The sequence below is a fragment of the Cavia porcellus genome, unplaced genomic scaffold (assembly GCF_034190915.1).
Source record: "Cavia porcellus strain 051 isolate PalLab524CR breed Dunkin Hartley unplaced genomic scaffold, mCavPor4.1 scaffold_23, whole genome shotgun sequence".
Taxonomy (NCBI): Eukaryota; Metazoa; Chordata; class Mammalia; order Rodentia; family Caviidae; genus Cavia; species Cavia porcellus.
In genome coordinates this window covers 32,707,022-32,726,855 of record NW_026947506.1, presented here as the reverse complement: position 1 = coordinate 32,726,855, position 19,834 = coordinate 32,707,022, and the positions used below count along the sequence as shown (strand labels likewise).

At 51.7% G+C, this 19,834-nt stretch overlaps 1 pseudogene; it reads right to left on the bottom strand.

Moving 5' to 3' along the window:
• Window positions 1-10,155: 10,155 nt before the first annotated feature.
• Window positions 10,156-17,235, bottom strand: LOC101788969 (kinesin-like protein KIF19; annotated as a pseudogene).
• Window positions 17,236-19,834: the final 2,599 nt, after the last annotated feature.

Here is a 19,834-nt window from a genome sequence, read left to right as displayed (position 1 = left end):
GGCCTCTCAAACAATTCTCAGACTTGAGCCAGTTTACAGACCCAGAGCTCCTGGAGTGAAGGGGAACCTAGGTCGCCTAGGAAGGACCCTGGTGCACCACCAGAAATTTATACAATCTTTCTCCCACCCTTCCTCAAAGGGACCTAAGGCCTTTTACCAGGGCAACTGCGCACTGGGGGAAGGGAAATGGTTAGATATTTGGGGGACTTATGGACACTGGTTCTGAACTAACACTGATTCTAGGGGATCCAAAACATCACGGTGGCCCTCCAATAAGAGTAGGGGCCTATGGAGGTCAGGTGATTAATGGCGTTTTAGAAAAGGTCCAACTCACAGCAGCAGGCCCTCAAACCCATCCTATAGTCATTGCCCCAGATCCAGAATGTGTAATTGAGAGATACATTTGGTACTTGGCAGAATCCTCACAGCGGTTCCTTAACCTGTAGTATCAGGGCTCTTACGGTTGGAAAGGCCAAATGGAAGGCATAAGAGTTGCCTTTATCTGGTAAATAGTAAACAAAACTAAGACTGCATCCCTTGAGGGACTGCAGGGGTTAGCACCACTACTGAGGATTTAAAGGATGCGGGGGTGGTGGCTCCTACCACATCTCCATTTAATTCTTCCATTTGGCCTGTGCAAAAGACAGATGGATCTTGGATAATGACTGTAAATTACTGTAAAATGAATCAATTTGTGACTCTGAGTGCAGCTGCTGTGCCAGATGTGGTTTCCTTGGTTGAGCAGATTAACGCATCTGTGGTACTTGGTACACAGCTACTGATTTGGCAAATGTCTTCTCCTCCATTGCTTTCAGCTGGCAGGACCAGCAATCAGCCTTCACTGTCCTATCTCAGGGCTATATTAACTCTCTGGCCCTGTGTCACAACTTGGTTTGCAGGGATCTTGACTGCCTGTCTGTCCCACAAGGTATCACACTGGTGCATCCCACTGATGATATCATGCTCACTGGATCAAGTGAACAGGAGACAGCAACCACTCTGGATTTGTTAGGGAAGCATTTGCAAGGTGGAGGATGAGAAATAAATCCAACTAAAATTCAAGGTCTTTCTACTTCAGTAAAATTTCTAGGAGTCCAGGGGTGTGGGGCATGTAGAGAGATCCCTTCTAAGGTGAAAGATAAGTTGCTATATCTGGCTGCCCCACAACTGAAAAAGAAGACAGAGCCTAGTGGGGCTGTCTGGATTTTAGAGGCAACACATTCCTCATTCAGATGTTTCACTCTAGTCCATTTACCATGTGACTGGAAACGTGGCTAGTTTTGAGCAGGCCCAGAAGAAAAGGCTCTACAACACGTGCAGACTGCTGTGCAGGCTGCTCTGCCACTGGGGCCATATGACCCAGTGGACCAATGATACCTGAAATAGAGATGCTGTCTGGAGTCCCTGGAAGGCCCCCTACATGAACTGCAGTGGAGGCCTGAGGGATTTGGGAGCCAGGCTCTGACGTCATCTGCAGACAACCACTCTCCCTTTGAGAAACAGCTCTTGGTCTGCTACTGGGCCTAGGTAAAAATTGAACACTTGAGCATGGGATGCCAGGTCACCAGGTGACCCAAGTTGCCCACTTTGATCTGGTATTATCTGACCAACCGAGTCATGATGCTGAACGTGCACAGTAACAGTCTATCATCACATGGAAATGGCACACACATGGCTGAGCCAGAGCAGGTCCAGAAGGCACAAGTAAGTTACATGAAGAAGTTGCCCAGCTGCTCATGGTTCCCACTTCTGCTACATTGCCTTCTGTCTCTCACATGCACCTGGGGCCTCACGGGTGTACCATCCTGTGTACCATATGGGTGTACCATATGCTCAGCCACCAGAGGAAGAGAAGGCTCGGGCCTGGTTTATGGATGGCTCTGCACATCATGCAGGCACTCCCATAAGTAAACAGCTGCAGCATTATGGCCCTTTACAGGGCATTCCAGAAGGACAGTGGTGAACGGAAATCAGCACAGTGGGCAGCACTCTGGGCAGTGAACCTGATGGTACATTCTGAGAGGGAGGAGAAGTGGTCAGATGACTGACAGTGTAGCGATTCATGGACGTAGACAACGGTCTGCCAGATGGTCAGGAACTTGAAAGGCACATGATTGGAAAACTGGTTGTGAAGATATCTGGAGAAGTGATAGGTGCACAGAACTCTCCATGTGGGCAAGGGCTATAGCATCTCACGTAAACACTCACCAAAAAGTGACCTCAGCAGAAGAGGACTTTAACAATCAAGTGGACAAGAGGAACTGATCAGCAGATAGCAGTCAACCTTTCTTCAGCCACCTCTGTCATTGCCTAACGGACTCAAGAACAGAGAGTCTGTGGTGGCAGGAATGGAGGCTACACATGGGTTCAGTAACATGGATCCCCACTCACCACGGCTGACCTGGCTACATCCACTGCTGAATGCCCAACGTGCCAGCAAACCAACACTGAGCCCCCGATACGGTTCCATTCCATGGTGGTCAGCCTGCGACCTGATGTTGGACTGCTTCCATCATGCAGAGGTCAGAGCTTTGTCCTTACTGCCACAGACACTTACTCTGGATGTGGATTTGCCTTCCCTGCACATAATGCTTCTGCAGAAACTACCATACATGGACTTGCAGAATGCCTTTCCCACCATGATGGAATTCCACATAGCATCGTCTCTGACTAAGGAACACATTTTATGGCCAAGGAAGCGAGTTGATGGGCTTATGCTCATGGAATTCACAGGTGTCACCATATTCCTCACCACTCAGAAGTGGCTGGATTGATAGAAAGGTGGAAGAGTCTTTTGCAGAAGCAGTTACAGTGCCAGCCAGGTGACAACAGCTTGCAGGACTGGGCAAGGTTCTTCAAAAGGTTGCATATGCTTTGCATCAGCATCTAGTATGCGGTACTGTGTCTCCCACAGCCTGGTCCAGGAATCGAGGGGTGGATGTGGGAACAGAACCACTCGCCATTACCCCCAGTAATCCACTAGCAAAATTATTTCTTCCTATTCCTTCAACCTGACACTCTGCGGGGCTAGAAGTCTTAGTTCCAGAGGGCGGGAAGGCTTTTACTAGGAAGCACAACAATGATCCACTGAACTAGACACTAAGACCCCACCCCGGCCCATCATCTTGGTCTCCTTCTGCCTTTGAGTAAACAAGTTAAAAAGGGAGGTAAGGTGTGAGCAGGAGTGACTGGCCCAGACTATGAAGGTGAAGTTGGACTATTACTCTACAGTGGAGGAAAGGAAGTGTAGGAGATCCCTTAGAATGCCTCCTAGCATGCCCTGTGATTATTCAGGTCAGCGGGACACTACAGCCGCCCAGTCCAGGCAGGATAACAAATGGTCCAGAACTTTCAAGAATAAAGGTGTTTTAAAAAAAGAATAAAGGTATAAGTCACTCCACGAAGGAAAGAACCAAGACCCACTGGGTGTTGAAAGCCAAGGGACTACAGAATGGGTAGTGGAAATTAGTTCTCAATGCCAGCTCTGACCCCATGATCAGTCCCAGAAGTGAGGTTTGCAGTTATAATAGTTTTCTCTACTATGGTTCGTTTGTAATATGTTGATGAAGTTAATGTGGGTTCTTAAGCACCCTTGTTAAACCTGTATTACAATGTTTAGTTATAAAATGTTAGGAGTAAGCATCACCTGAAGTTGTTTTCTATTCTGGGGAGCTATCAGTGCGTTTCCTTGTATGCAGGATAGTTAGAACACATTCAGCGTCAGTACAAACTTGTCTTTGTAACTGGAGACTAAGTATGACTTCAGGAAATGCATCTGACAAGCAGAGGACTGTGACGGTTCAATGATCGCGTCCACCTGAGTCAGAGCTCTTTTTTCACCATTCTTGAGCCCACGAGGGATGAAGGAGCCAGAACCTGAAGGAGAGTGAGCGTGCACTCAGGCTGAGGGTGAGGATTGCAAAGACTACATACGCTGGGTGCCATTCTGCCAGCCCCAAGTGACTACTGCTCCAGAAGCTGCTGGAGTGAGGATGCAATGAACAGCAGGACAATGGCAGTGAGCCCCAGGGAGATGAGGGCTCAGCCCAGTGTTAGCCTCCTGGATTTGCACCAGCACCTCAAAGCGAAGGCTGCAGCCTGCAGGGAAGCTGAGAAGGAGAACAGCTGAAAGGACAAAGATTCCGGAGAGTGCGGTGAGGGTTACGCCTTCCTGCCAGTGAGGGACACAGCAAGGCGTCCCGTAAGGTGAGCCTATCAGAACTAGCTGGATGCCACCCACTGTGTCCTCAGCGTGTCTGAGGGGCAGCAGGAGCGCATACTGAAGAAGTACCACATCGTGGTGGAAGGAGATGGCTGCCTACTGCCTATCAAGAGCGCCAAGGAAATGAAGTTTCCTGTGGCCATGCTGTGAGGCCTGGAGGGGAAAGACATCCCCGCCCGACACCTGTCCACCATTCTGTCTGGCCAGGACATGACTGCATCACCTTCACGGAGTCAGGCAAGATCCTGTGTTCACGCCGCTCGCCACGAAGTCTGCCTGGAGTAAGAGAAGCAGTTGCCTTTCTCTAAACACGAGGGACCCGTGGACTCATCATCTGCCTCTCCTAGGAACAGGCCCAACAGACCCACGGCATTCTGGACAATTAATGCCACCATTGCAGGAGGATGCCTCACCCCTCCTTCACTGTGATCCCTCAAAGAGCAGATGGAGACCACCTGACACGGTGTGCACATGATGGTGGCCGTCCCTGGGCGCCTCATGAATTAGATACACCAGGAGATGGTCAGCCTAGACACCTGTCACTGTCTGGCTCTGGAGGAGGCTGACAATGGTCGACGTGGGCTTCGAGGGCAATACCTGCACCACCTTCTCCTACTCAGAGGGCCAGTGGCAGAGTCTGCGCTTCAGTGCCACCATGCAAAAGAGGATCCAGCACAAGAGCACCCTGGTAAAGCCTGTCACTATCAATGTGGGTTTGCACTGCGGCTGCCAGCCTGGAAGCCACACGGGAGGCAGAATATGTAACAGAGGAGGCTAAGGTGTTCACACTCACCTTGGACGTCCTCTCCCAGCTGCCAGCACCGACCCTGCAGCCTCCTGATAGGGTGGTGTGGGACACTACAGTGAGCCCCAAGCCCTGGCCTGGATCCCTAGATCTCCACTATGAAACAGCCTTTTCGCACTCTTCCATGCTTGACTCTGCGAGTGGCCATTGTAAGCCTGTCTTATAAATTCTTATATATATTTATCTTACACTAGGTGTGTTTCTCTAGTATGCATCAACTGATACAGCAACCATAAAAGTTAAGTGTTATAGAAGAAACAATAAACAAATTGACTTCAGGAAATTAAAAGCTTTGGGGTATGACAAGCTACATCATCAGAGTGAAGAAACTCAGAATAGGAGAAACATTTCCAGACCCTGTGCTTGACCTGAAATTAATATCCAGAAACCATAAAAGACTCCTGAAAGTAAAAACAAACAACCCGATTTAAAAATGGCTCAAGGACTTGACTAGAACTTTCTTTGAAGATAATATACAAATATCCAATAAATACAGTACATGAAAAGGTCCTCAAAACCACGAGTCATCAGGGAAATGCACATCAAACCCCAGCAAGAAATCACCTCACACCCATTAGGTCACAATGATCAAAAAATCTGAAAAAGCTGGGGGTGGCAGCACACGCCTGTAACCCAGCACTCAAGAGGCTAAGGCAGGAGGATTGCTGCAAGTTCAAGGCCAGCCTGGGCTATGTAGCAAGACCTTGTCTCAAAACAAAACAAGAAGCTGGCTGTGGTGGTGCCCTGTAATACCAGCACTCAGGAGGCTGAGGCAGGAGGATCATTGTGAGTTTGAGACCAGCCTGAGCTACAAAGTGAGGGCAAGGCCAGTTTGAACTACATAGTGAGGCCCTGTCTCAAAAAGACAAAAACAAACAAGCAGAAAACCCTGAAAATAACAAGTACAGGCCAGGACGTGGCAAAACTGGCATCCTCATGCACAGCTAGTAGGATGGTAAAACAGCGCAACCCTACAGAAAACAGGTTGTCAGTTCCTCCAAAAGCTGAACATAGAATTACCACATAAAATTACCATATGGATCCAGGAGTGGTGGCACACACTTGTAACCCCAGCACTCAGGAAGCGGAGGCAGGAGAATTGCTGTCAATCTGAGATTGCTGTCAAGTGAGATCTTGTTTCAACAAAAAAACCTAAATAAATGAATAAATGAAATTACCATAAGACCCAGCAATTCCTTTCAAGGTCAATCTCCAAGGAATTGAAAGCAGGGCCTGCAGAGGTATTTGCATCCTGTGTTCACAACGGCATGATCACAACAGCTACAGCAGGGCGGCAACTCAATGTGTATGAAGGGGTGAATGGAGGAGCCAATGCGGTCTCTCCATAAGGGGGACAAACTTAAAAGGGCGATTTTCACACCTGTTGCAAATGGATGAACCTTGAGGATATGATGCAAAGGGAAATAAGACAGACACAAGCCATGCAATTCCATTACGCGAAGAGCAGAGGAGACAGATAAAATAGACAGTGGTGGCCAGGGGCTGGGGTGGAAGAATGGGAGGTGAGTGCGTATGGACACAGCTTCTCTTTAGCAAAACCAAGAGAGTCCTGGAGAAGGATGCTGCTGCTGTTTGTACAGCAGTGTCAATGTGCTTATGCTACAATGACAAAAATTAGAAAAGCAAGAGAGGAGAGAAAACAATTAGGGCTATAGCAAGGGACTTGGAGGTCCTAGTGAAAGAATAAAGCAAATGTAGGACCATGTGTTTTACAAGTTCTGGCTTTAAGAACACTGCAAGCTGCAAGGGGAGGGGTCCAGCGCAGCTGCTACTGCTCACCCCATTCACCCCTTGCCAGAAACCTCAGGGCTGACTTTGCCCGCAATGATCACTAAACAGACCTTAACTTCCCCAAATGTATAATGGGGTGTGCATGAGAACAAGAGAGAAAGCAAGTCCTATTTCATTTTCTGTAGGAAATAAGACAAAAAACAAGCTCTGAAGATGCCCCTTAGACAGCAAAGTCCTGCAGGGCTGCTCACTCAACTCTGCACTGCTCCAGGGCCTCACCGCACCCTGAGCCCACCCTACCAAACCTGCCGGGGTGCCCGCCCAGCCTTTCATAGCCGGGGCGGAGCCCTCAATCCTGGCTGTGGAGCCCATTCACCTTGGAGTCTGAGAGGAGGCAGTGCTGCTTTTTTTAACATCAAGGGCAGGCCTGTGCTGCCAATTCCAACCTCAGACAAGCCACATAAACAGCAGGTGGAGAAACAAACCAGCACATACATGAAGTAGGTCTGTGGCAGCGATTCTTTGAAGTGAGAACTCTGCTACTCGAAAATGTGCATCACAGGTCTTAGAACTTCAAGGAACACGAGCAAGGAGAGATGAAGGCCACCAAGAGAGCATCGCCAAAAAGTTTTACTTTTAAACGCTTTTACTTTAAAGAGCTTCTAGAAACTTCTGCCCCATGCCTGGACAGCTCCAGCCTGAAATTTGGGTAACATTTTGCTGCCTTCTGGGAATAAAGGTATGTGGCAGGTCAGCCAGGCTGAAATCCAGGTCATGATCCCCTCTATCCCCTGCCCACCCCCACTAAAAAACAAAAAAAACCAAAAACCACAGTGGCCAGACTGATCTCAGAGCATGATTTTTCCATTCAAAAAATAAGAGCATTGCTAGGGATATACCTCAGTGGTATAGTGCCTGCCTGCCAAGTGCAAGGTCCTGAGTTCAATTCTAGGAACCAAAAAACAAGCAAACAAGACCATTGGTTCTAATCTGATTTTTTTTTTTTTTTTGGTCTTTTTTCGTTTTTATCGGTACCAGGGATCGAACTCACGACTGCCTGCTTGCAAGGCAGGCGCTTATGCTGCTGAGCTAAATCTCCAGCCCTTTATATATTTTTGTCTTATCTGATTTTTTTTTAAGACCATTGGTTCTAAATACAACTCTCTCACTATGTCAGAAATGCTGTTGACAGACAATCCTGCACGTCCTGAAGAAGCAACCTGCTGAAGTTTCGCAGATGAAAGGACTTCCCATCGAAGGGGTAGGGGCACATGAGAACTGGTTTCTACCACCTGCAGAGAATGGAGAAAGCACTGTTTCACCCCAGCTCATTCCGCAGGCTGTGACTGATGTCCTTGTAAATGCTGCTGCAACATGGAGCAGGTTTGAACCCAAGCACAGCAGTCAGGCTAACAGGGTTATTCTTGCCTTGAGGGGGCCATTAGACTTCTTTCTCTGCACACAGCATGCAGGGCATGATGCTGAGGCAGACTCAGCAGTCCAGAAAGTGGGCCCTGCTGAGGGGCCCCACTGGTGCAAACAAACCTTCACACCAACAGCAGACTTTAGCAAGCAGGTCTGCAGAGTGAGTTCACCAGGGAGCCAAACACACAGGACAAGAAGGGCACCCTCAGGGCCTGGCTGTCTATGGACAGGAACGCAGGTCTGCTCCTGCCTTCAGATTGGGATTTACACTGTCACTTTCCTAGGTCTGGACCTCTCAGCCTCCAAAATCACATGAGCCAATTCCTTATGATCAATGTCTTCATATAGGCCTACTGGGTCCCTAGTACAAACACTTCTGGTCACGTGGACCAGAAGTTCCGTGTGTGTGTGTGTGTGTGTGTGTGTGTGTGTGTGTGTGTGTTTGTGTGTGTGTGTGACTGTGAGCGCTGAGAACTGGAGGCAGGGTCTGTGGCCTGGGGGAAGGAAGCCAGTGTGGAGTCGGGCCACAGCCAGGGAGCGGCTGGGTCCACTGTTTCCCACACAGATGCAGCCGTGCCCACCATCTGTGGATGACCATTCCTTCCTGACTGAATCGCTCTGCACCTTTGCTCTCTCTCTCTCTCTCTTCTTTCTATCAGGTTTATTGGGGTACAATTTACACACAGTAAAACGCCAGCTCCTGTTAAATGGACAGCTGGGTGAATTTTAGCAAATGCATACTACAGGCCATTCCTAACACTGCTAAAAGTCCCCTCGCTGCCTGCCCTGGCTCTGGGCAAGGCCCACTGTTTCCAGCATATAAGTGGATTTGCAGTATGTATACTTTTAGCTGTGTCTTTTCTCAGCACAGTGCTCCTGAGATTCATCCAGGATGCTGCTTGTATCAGTAGACTGTTCCTTTTCTCATTGCTGAGGAGGATTTCACAGTATGTATATCCACTGTTCACAATCTATTTCTCAACTGATAAGCTGCTGAGAACTTTTCTGCATAGAGACCAGGGTTTGTTTTATGCTGATACTTTAAAAAGTCCAAAAAGATGATATAAAAATATGCTGGGCAGAGTGGCACATATCTGTAATCCCAGCAACTTAAGAGACTAAGGCAAGAGGATCACAAGTTCAAGTCCAGCTGAGAAACTTATCAAGACCCTGTCGCAAACTCAAAAATAAATAAATAAAAAATCAGCTCTTGGGAGCTACTCAGTTTAGTCAGTAACAATGCTGGTATCAGGTCAAACTGACCGTCAAAGTATAATATGCATGAATCAAACACACAAACTTAAATGCTGCATGGTTTCTCTTACCTGAGAAACCCAAAGTATACAAATTAAAGAGCAAAGTAAAAGATCGGTAATAGGAACCAGGGAGATAGATCTTTTGCAAATGAGAAGGGGATTAAGAGGTAGACAGAGATGAGGAGAAAGGAATGAAAAACCACACAGCAAGTAGAAGAAACAGAACAGGGGTGCAGGACCTGGGCTCCTTTGTGGTGCTCTCCCCTGGCACCAAGCCCTAGGGAGGCCACTCTGGTCTCCACTGCTTCCTGAGGACACCCCTGCCCACAGCCAGTGCAGTCTCCTCCGTGGTGCTCAGTTCCTTGGTGACATACCCACAGCTGTCTATGTACCAACCTTGTCCTCAGTATTCTGTGTTATGCTGCTGTGGCATCTTGGGGTGTTGCTGATTTGGGGGGCACCCCTCCCAGGTCACCAATCCTAGGATGGCAAATGACCTACCTGCATGCCCACCTTTCACCTGCATGCCCACCCTCAGAGCCCACTCTCCAGAGCTCCCTGACTCTGAGCAAAGCTGAACCAAACCATTCTGGGCCACGCTTTCCATGCTGTCTAGTGGGCATGACGCTGCCCTCCTGGGATGGCACTGGTGTGTGCTAAGTGCGGGGTACACTGGAGGGAGTGACCAACATCACTTATGGATGACCTTCTTCTGGCACTGCCTCCGTCAGCTCCCTCTGGATCTCTGGCCCTTGGCTGGGTCCCTGCACTCAGGGACTGCTCACGACACTGATGCCATTGCCAGGAGCTGCACACCCACACCCAGAGAGAGGAGAATCAAGGAACAGTGAGTCTTGCTGGGGGGTTGGAGCAGCCCACTCTTCCGGGCCTAGTGCTATTCCAGGCATTGAAGGCCTGATCAACAAGGACTGAAAAGGGTCCAAGGGAGTGGATGTAATGACATCTGATGGGCCACACCTGGGAGGCACGCTCAGAGCCGGCCAGGTCCACCATGAAGAGCTTGCCAAGGTGTACTTCCTCTGCCAGGTCTGGGCTACGCCGCCGCTGGCACACTGTCACCTGCAGCACCACATGGGAATGTGAGGATGTCTTGTAGGTGGCTGTGGGTTCCTGTGTACGCTGCTGGTTGCCCCTGGTGAGGAGCTGCATGATCTGAGGACAGAGGCAGAAGAGGGGGTGGTCAGGGTGTTTGAGCAGCCAGGTGAGAAAGGGGAGGGGTGGCAGTGCTCTATGTACCCCACAGAAGGGGGAATTTGTGGTTGATTGTAGGAAGTGATTCAAAAATCAGTCACATGTGACCAAGCAGGAACAGCAGATTCCTGCCCCCTGCACTAGCTCTTGCCATCCTCCATCCCCAGCAGACGTCACCAGTGGATCCCCCACCTCTTCTCCCAGAGCAGCTCCAGGTTCCAAGCAGCTGCAGAGTTGCTGGCATTGGCTGGGGGTCTGGAACCCACCTGCCAGGCAAGAAGCTGTGGAACTCAGGCCAGGGAGACCCTGCTGAGCACTCGCTGTGGACATCCCCATGCTAGGACTGTGAGGCGTGTGTGGAGAGGCTGCTGAGAACAGGAGGCACCCAGCAGGCCCACACTGGGACACGAGGGGCTGGCAGCAATGGAGCTGGACCAGCGTGGCCATGCATGTGGGATGAGGGCTCAGCATTGAGGAGTCAGTGCTGACTCTGCAGGTGAGAAGGAGCCATGCAGACTCCCTGGGCAGGAGAAGGCCCACCCTGGGGTGAGTCAAGTGTGGGCTGGCACACAGACTAGAGGCAGAGAGAAGGTGGAGCTATAGATGTGTCAGGAGCTGGCCCTTGCTGAAGGAGCGCCCATTATGTCAGGTGGCAGGTGGACCAAGATCCAGATAAGAGGTCGGGACTACCTGTCATGCTGTGTGAGAGGCCTGAGCCTGTAGCAGGCGGCCTGGGTGGGGGATGTGCCGTGGGTCCATTAGTGATGTCTGTCCTGACAGACAGACAGTCACTGCAGAAATGACTGCCATTCCTTGAGTGCAAATCCCAGTGCTAAAACCCACAATCGAGCTGCATTTTGGTCCCTGCTCAGCAAACTTGAATCAGAACTTTGTGAGCTGTGGGGCATAGCTGACCCTCACCTCCTGGGCATTCAAGGTGGAGACCTCTGTGATGCCAGGAATCTGGATGCTGCCCCTAGAATCTTCCCTTATGTCTAGGAATCCAGAAGATGGGTTCAGGAGGTCCCAGATCACTTCAATATATATCTGGAGTGGAATAGAGAGGTTGGAACAGAGAAGGTTTGGTGAGAAGAGTCCCCTGTAAGGACTTCCACACCACCAGGGCTTGAGTTGCTGGAGAAACTGGGGCCGAGGCTTTGCACAGGCTGCCAGCACATGGTAACACGCAGGGCTGGTGCCTCACACACACACTCGTGTCTCTGATTATTACACACATCTTACAGACAAGGTGGTGAAGTCAGATGGGCAGGCTCACCTCAAGGTAAGACATGGACACACTGTAGTCCATGTGGTCTCGGGTCTCCTCAATGGCCTGGAAGAGGTCAGTGAGGGTCTGCAGATAGATGCCAGGCTCCGCGTCCATGCCCAGCATGGTGGGTCTTCCCTGCACCTGCGGGAGGGGTGGGCTCCTGAGACGCGCTCAACTGTGTTGTTTCCCAAGAAGAGAATTAACACATCTCTGTGGGTGAGGGGTGTGTGTCTACAGGGGTGCCTCACCCCTTCACCCTGTACCCCATGAAGGTGAGGACCCAGCTGCTCTTTCCTTCTGAGTCTGGCATATACTAGAACTCAAAATGGGCACACACTGCAACTCTGGACAAGCTGCTTCCCTCCTGTCTCCCCGTCTGTGCAATGGCAGGACTAGGGCTGGGCCTGTCTGACTCTGATCCCCTTTAGTTCCACTTCTGAGGGATGGGAGTTTAGGTCTGCAAATGGTTGAACTCAAATTATACTCAGAGAAGAAACTGTGCTTCTCGTGGGTAGCAGAGCACAGGCTTGGGCTGAATTCTAGATTCACACCCGGACCTTGTGGAAGTTGCTGTATCTCTGGGCTTATTTCCCATCTGTGAGCAGAGGTCATCCCACCTGCCTCTTATTGCTGCTGAAAGGAAGCCAGGGCCCAGGACGTAGGCTCCTGTGCTATTCAGGTTCTTCTGCCACCAACCCAGTTCCCTCCCCAGGACACTGTGGATGGTACCTGAGGGGCCGTAGGCAAACACTGTTGCATTGTATCCAGAAATAACACCCTCTACCAAACGCCGGATGGTGGTAGAGTACACGTCTTCCTGCAGACAGACCGAAGGACAAGCAGTTAAAGGATGTCCAGCCTGAGTTGGCAGTGCGGCTGCTTGGAGAGGACAGTGTGGTGGTGGACAATGTGGTGTCCCTCTCTATGAGCATGGCACACAGAGGACAGAGCTCAGTGTTAGGAACTCCTGGGTTCCCATCCCAGTCCTGTCCCTGGGCTGCTCTGGGCACACAGCCTCCCTGTGCAGAGCCTTGTGGTGTGAGATGGTGGTGAACTCAAGGGGGGTTTCGCGGGTTAAAACAAAGGCACATGAGAGCTGCCACCACGAGGCTTGACCTGCCCTAGCTCGAGCACAGGGGGTTCCCTCCCAGGGCTTCTCTGCAGTTGAGAGGCTGAAAAGGAGGCAAGTTTCTGGTAGGAGTGGTGGCTTGGGAGTCTTATGAGGAGCATCATGATTCCTTTTTTCTTGCAGTACTAGAGATGGCCTCAGGTGTCACACATGCTAGACAAGCCTTCCACCACCAAGCTATATCCCTGGTTCTTTTTAAAAATTTTATTCTGAAATAAGTTCTCACTGTCTTACCCAGGTTGGCTTTGAACATGCAATCTTCCTGCCCCAGCCTTCTGAGTAGCTGCGACTACAGGCATGTGCCACCACGCCTGGCTATCATGATGCTCTTTGTGGGCTTAAACTGGGACTCAAACAACAGGGGCAATTTGGGGCTCACAGGATGTATAAAAGACCACAGCACCTAGCAGTAGGGACGTGTGGGTAGTGAGCTCCCTGCCCACCAGGGAGTTCAAGGAAAGACACCATCAGGGCGGGCAAGTTCAGCCAGCCTGACAGAGCAGCAGCCCCCACCTCCTAGGCACCTTCTCTGCGTCCTGCTCATGAAACTGCTGCCGCTACTGCTCCTCTGGACCCCACAGCCTGCACTGCCTCTCTCTGGCTGTGGATGTACCAGGCCTGGGCCTGATCAGGGTTCTGTGTGATCACAGGAAGGCAGCCTGGCCTTCCCTCACCAGGAAAGTGGGGATCTGTGTCTATGTATTCCACAAGCTCACTGCAAGAACCCTAGAACGAGGTACCCCAGGGCCGGGCCTTGTGCACAGCACAAGCTCACAGTAGCTGCTGGATGAATGCTGGTACTCAGGCCCCTCCTACCCCACTGCTGTGTAACCATGTGAAGTTCTGACCCAGGGGTACCCTCTCTAGCCCACCAGCATCCCTGCTGAAGGCAGGAGATGCCCAGGAGAGGCCCCAGCTGGGGCCTTGCTGGCAGATCAGGGCACTGGCTGGTGAGAAAGAGTGGCAGGTTGAAGAGGCTACAGATGCTTCCCTTCTCCTCAGAGGGGCCCAGGCTGATCTCCCACCCTTGAGCCTGGTCAGCCCTGGGCACTGCTTGACTGTAAGGTGTGCACAGGTGGTTCTGTGCCAGGTGTGGGCCAGGACTCAAGGGTCTACCTTGTTCTCTTGTACCTCTAAGGCCACTGTGCTGCAAGAAAACCCATGCCACACAGAGAAGGCCTAAGTGGTCCCCTGGTAGATCTCCTGGAGGAGCTGCTGGCCAATGCCAGAACCTATGGAGGTCTGAGTGATCACTGGGGATATCTGGCAGACAGTGTCCAGCCTGTGTCTGCAAGTCTGCCCAGGAGAGACTGCCAACTCCCAGAGTGGGATGTCACAACAGACGGTGGTGCAAAGCTGCCCTTGTCTGCAGGGTGCACATCTATGCAATGGGCTGGACCCTCCTTCCTGTCCTCACAGCCGGCTCGTCCCTCTTCAGGCCTCAGTGTAGTGTAGATGTCCCGGCTCAGGATAGCCCTCGCTGGCCACCCCACACCAAGCTTGACAGGCTGAGCAGCACGGAGGGTCCTCTGCTGCCCTCAGCCTTCCTGGGACATGGGCTGCAGCAGGTCTCCTCCCTCGGTGCACAGGAGGGGCCCCTGTTGGGGGAGTGAGTTACTGAACTAAAGAGAAGCCCCTGCTGGCCTGTGCTTGGGGGGAGGGGCTCCCAGTCCTGTTCCTGCTCAGGTTTTCAGCTCATACCTCCTTTGTCCTTACTGTGACCTGGGAGAAGTGGACGCGAGTAGGCTGGGGAGGGTGGGCGAGTGGGCACCTGTGTCGAATGCTGGTCAAAAACTCTGTCAAAGATGAAGGTGCGCTCCCGGGACCGGTGTGCATGCAGGGTGTCCTCGGGGTCCTCACTAGGGTCCATGAGCACAACTGCCTGAACAGGAGGAGCAGAAGAAAGCTGGTCAGACCCTTCCCTGCCCTCCCAAAGAAACAGGCCCAGCCCCCAAGTTGAACCAGGGCCAGGGTCAGACGTGGATGTTAGAGGAGCTGTGGGCCTCTGTGCTGGAGCCCACCCACCCAGCACCCACTCTGGCCCCCTTGTACCAGGCAGCAGCTCCTGCTCCTGCACCCCAAGGCAAATGTGAGCTCCCCAGCATGCTGGGCTCTGCTGCCACATTCCCAACACACCCATCAATGTCTCTGACAAACCACGGCTCCTCAGGAGGGCAACTGGAACAGGTCGCCTGACACTACAGACCAGTGTCAGCAGCAACTCCCCTGGGCCTGGGCCACACAGTGACAACCAAAGAGAACCAACCCCGAACCAATGAAGACGGGAGGAGGAACTTTGTACACTATGGGTGCTGGGCTGGCCACCCACTGCTGTGCTCACCCCACGCAGCCCCGAGGATTTTCAGGGGGCGAGGGATAGTTCACGCACAGGAAGGGAAAATACAGGGATTCTGGCCAACCCTCCATTGTGGCTTTGTTCCTCAGGGCCTGGGGTTCCTGCGGTGTCTCCCACCCCATAGAAATATGCAATTATAAAGCGAAGTGTAGGAGGCTCTCTGGGGATAGAGCACTCAAGGGAGACCTTCCTAGGAATCACTATACACCCTGCCTGGTGGGAACTCATGGACTGGTGGCCCCTGGGAGGACCACAGAGTTGGGGAGCATGGCAGGGTGGCACCACAAACATGCGGTCTGGCCACCAGCTGGTCTCCTTTAGTCAGAGCTTTGGAAACCGAGGTCTTGGGGGGCCAGAGTCTGGAGCAGTTCCTGAGGAATCAGTGGCAGCTGCACCAAGGTCCCCAAGGCTGTTCCTGGCTGCTAACCAGCTCTTACTCCATGACGTGAGCTGACTCTGTGCTTTTCTTTTCCTTCCAAGGCCAGGAGGGCTACAGGGTGAGAGGACACAGGGGCAGCCCTGCGTGTGCTCACGGTGGGCCAGGCCTGTGCTGTAGGACCAACTGGAACGGCCTCCAATTCCGAGGGCTATATGTTGGGGTCAGTGGAGCTGGTGACCAGACCAGGGGTTCTGGAGCCCTGAAGTGTGGCTTCCAGCTGGCTCCATGGTCACCAGACAGACAGTAGGCCTTGGACAGGTCACTGGACTCCAAGCCTCAATTTTCTCCCCTGTTAAAAGGCAGTGATCATAGAACCCACTGCCAAGGTGCTGAGAGAGGTGAATGGGACAGTCCCTGAGTCCTGGGCCCTCGAAAAGTTATCAGCTGCATTGAATGTGAGCTCCAAAAATACTTTCTTTTGTTATAAAGAAATTATTGAAGCCAGGTTCAGAGGCACACGGTTCCGCAAGCCCTATACTTTGGGAGGCTGAGGCACGAGGACCGTAAGTTAGTGAGATCCTGCCTCAGAATAAAAATTTTGAAAAGGGATTGGGGAGAAAGCAGTTAGTATGCAGGGGAGAGGGTTATGTCAGGTCATGGTTAGGAAAGGTTACAATAAGATGTCAACATCTGGGAAATCCAGGGGCAATAATATGGGGGCTCTATAGTATTCTTGCAACTTTGTAATTGGTCTGAAGACATTTCAAGATAAAAGTTAAAGGAAAATATAAGCATGTCACAACACAGATAAGCCTCAGTAACAACAGGCTACGTAGAAGCTACACGCAAAAGGCCACATACTGTGGGTTTCATTGATATGAAACATCCAGCGTCCAGGTAGAAAGCAGACCGGTGGCTGCCAGGGGCCAGACTGGGGGATATGACAGCTTAATGGGCATGAGGTCTCTGGTTGGGTGACCAGCAGAGTGGACTACACAGTGAATTTGTGTGGTATAAAACATAGCCTGCCATTCTGAAGACTGAGCTGGCTTCCTACAGCCCTGCCCTGCCTGCTGGTACCTGAACGATGGCCTCATCTTTGGGGGGTACTACCCTGTTGAAACATGGGCCCCATGTGCTGTTTCTGTCAAGTCTCGTCTCCTTCCTTGATGCTGCCAGGTGATGACAGCGCCATCTCCAGCACGGACTGTCACATGTGAATTTCAGCAGAGCAGCACTCAGTGTGCCCATGTTAGCCCTCTGCACTGCAGATCCTAACCACTGTCCTGTCCGGCTTAGCCTTCCATAGCCTCTGTGCTGCCCTCCCCTGGCTGCCCCATCCAGTCATCTTCCTCCTGACCTACCAGATAAGAACGAGGTACTCCTGTGCCCGGGGCCTGCAGTCACAGGGATCTCCCTCCACCAGCATCGTGAGCCTCTACCCTCAAGATAAACCTCCCCAGAGCCACATTTTACTCGTACTCACTGAAGACAAGCAGGAGAATCCAGCCCACCGAGCACTTCTCCCCCTAGATTCTGCATTTATTCTTGCAAGTGACAGCCAAGGGCAAATGCTTCCCTGTAAGTAGGTGGAAATCTAGGCAGGACAGACTGGCTCTGAGGGTGCTGGGCTAAGAATGCCTGGCAGAGGACAGGTAACTGGGATGGGGGCGTGTTCACCATGAGCTGTTGGTCCTTGGGCTCCAGCTCCCTGAAAGCCGGGCTGCCCCAGGATGGGGAGAGGCCAGTGGTGTTCTGGGAAGGCAGGTGTCATGGATAGACCCCTGCTACACTGGTTGGTGTTTCCTCATACCCTGGCAGAGGTGGAGGCAAGGAGACCTATCTCAGCTCACCTCACCCCACCCCATGACATCAGCTGAGTCCTCGGGGAGGGCAAAGCCAGGGCCGTTGAGAACTTGTTTACCAAGTTGGTGTCACCTCTAACCCTCTCAGTAGTCAGAACAGCCCACTCAAGGCTAAGTGGGTCCCAGGCAGGGGAGCAGAACTTCTGATTTCATCTGCCCACAACAGCCAGAGCTGGGAGCCAAAGGCAGCCTTCCTGTGCACTCAGCCAACGCCATGGCAACCTGGGTGTCACCCGCCTCTCTGTGCACAGCTGAGCATACTTGCCGCCTGCCCTGCACATGGACTAAACCTGTCCTTTGCAGTGTAGAGCCCTTCCACCTCGAGCCCAAGATGAAGAGCTACAGGGTCACCTGAGACGTGGTCTACTGTGGAGCCACTTTGCCATCTCAGGTCCATTGTCTTAAAGCTTTCTCGTTTGAGGGAACAAATAGCAAATGCTGTCAAGTTAAACATCTTGTAAAGTTCTTTTCCAGATGCCTGAGATGACCTGTTTGGTGTATTTAGATGCAGTGTGAGTCTTTCTCTAAGTCTTTCACACTCATGGCCTGATCGATCGGGTGTATTTGCTGCTGGGCTCTTTTCACTGTAACCCTGGAGGACAGCCCTGCTCCAAGAATGTATCCAGCCAGGCATGCAGGTAACAAGGGTACAAGACCCAGGGTGATGCCCGTAATGCTCTTGCAGTCTGACAAACTCACAAATCCTGGATCCAGGAATCCCAGACCTGAGCCCACTGACAAGGCTTTCAACTTAAGAGCTGCAAAGAGGGTAGAGAGGCAGAGTAGAATTACTCACACAAGGTCACTAACTTGCAGGCTCTCATCCAACAGGAAGGACCCAGCCTTTCTTGGATCCAAACTGGCCAGTTTAACTGTATAGAGCCAGCACTGTGCTTGGTCAATCCTCCTCCACTGCTGGTGTCCAGATCAATGCCGAGCATCAGACAGTCCTTGCCACCCCTCCACTTCCCACATCCTCGACTCCTTCCCTGAGAAAAGGGTGGGTGTTGGTGTGGGGGGGGTAGCACCTGGAGAATCCAAGTCTCGGCTTCCAGCACTCTCCTGATGGCCTCAGGCCTCTTAGACGGGCCTCGAAGGGAGCCCTGAGCCCTAGGACACCCACCCACTTGCTCAAGAGCCACGCACAAGTCAGGTCAAGAACTTCCCCTGCAGGAAGCTGCCCTGGGAATTCCATCTCTATGGAGAAGACAGCAAGCACCAGTTTCAGAAATTGTTTTATTTACAAATCATATAAAATTACATTTGAGTTTAGAACAGTGAAACACTTTCGAAAGCTATTAAAAAACCTGTTATAGAATTGTATGCTTTTTTTCCAATGCCATAAGCTGGACACACACATTTAAAGGACACCGGAATGACCAAGAATGCTATAAAAATGTGTGCTAAAGGGGACGGGATGCTACTCCAACAGTGACAGTATCAGAGGAACTAGAGGAAGAAGGGCCAAAGATCAGGAGAAAGGACAGCACCAAGTGTCCCTCACTTGGGGGGCCAGCCAAGACAGAGGCCCTGATGAGCCCAGGGCACAGCCTCATCCCGAGGACATCTGCACAGCATTCCAGGGGCTTGTCAAGGGCCACACTGGGCTTTGTCCCCTAGCCCAAGGCTTTAGACTGTTCTGGGAGTTCCAGTGGGCCTTGGGCCTCCCATGTCCTTGGCCACTGATCCTCAGTGCCTCTTCTGTGCCTCCAGCACCATGAGATACAAGGGAGTTGGGGGACCAAACTGCACAGGGCAGACAGTGGCAGCACTGTGGGCAGGATTGAGCCAACACCAGAGGCTGCTCCTGCCCTTCCCAGACAGCGAAGGGAACACTCGAGATGACACAGTGCCTGAACTGAAACTCACCACAAACTTTGCACCTTGCTTAGCTGCAAAGTTCAAGGGGTTTCATCAGATAAAATGACATGTTTCTTCACAGAAAACAAAAATGCAAGCAACTCCACTGAACTCTGTGGACTAACTCATGGCCAGAGACGGCACAGCAGGAGCAGACTCCACAAGCTGGCTGCCATAAGGGTCCCCACAGAGCACTGTGTGTGCCGGGAGGCAGAAGGCTGGCCAAAGACCCTTACCACTGGGGAGGGAACAGGCACCAGGGTCAAGGCCACGTTCTATGTGCAAACAAAGGAGAAAGACAGC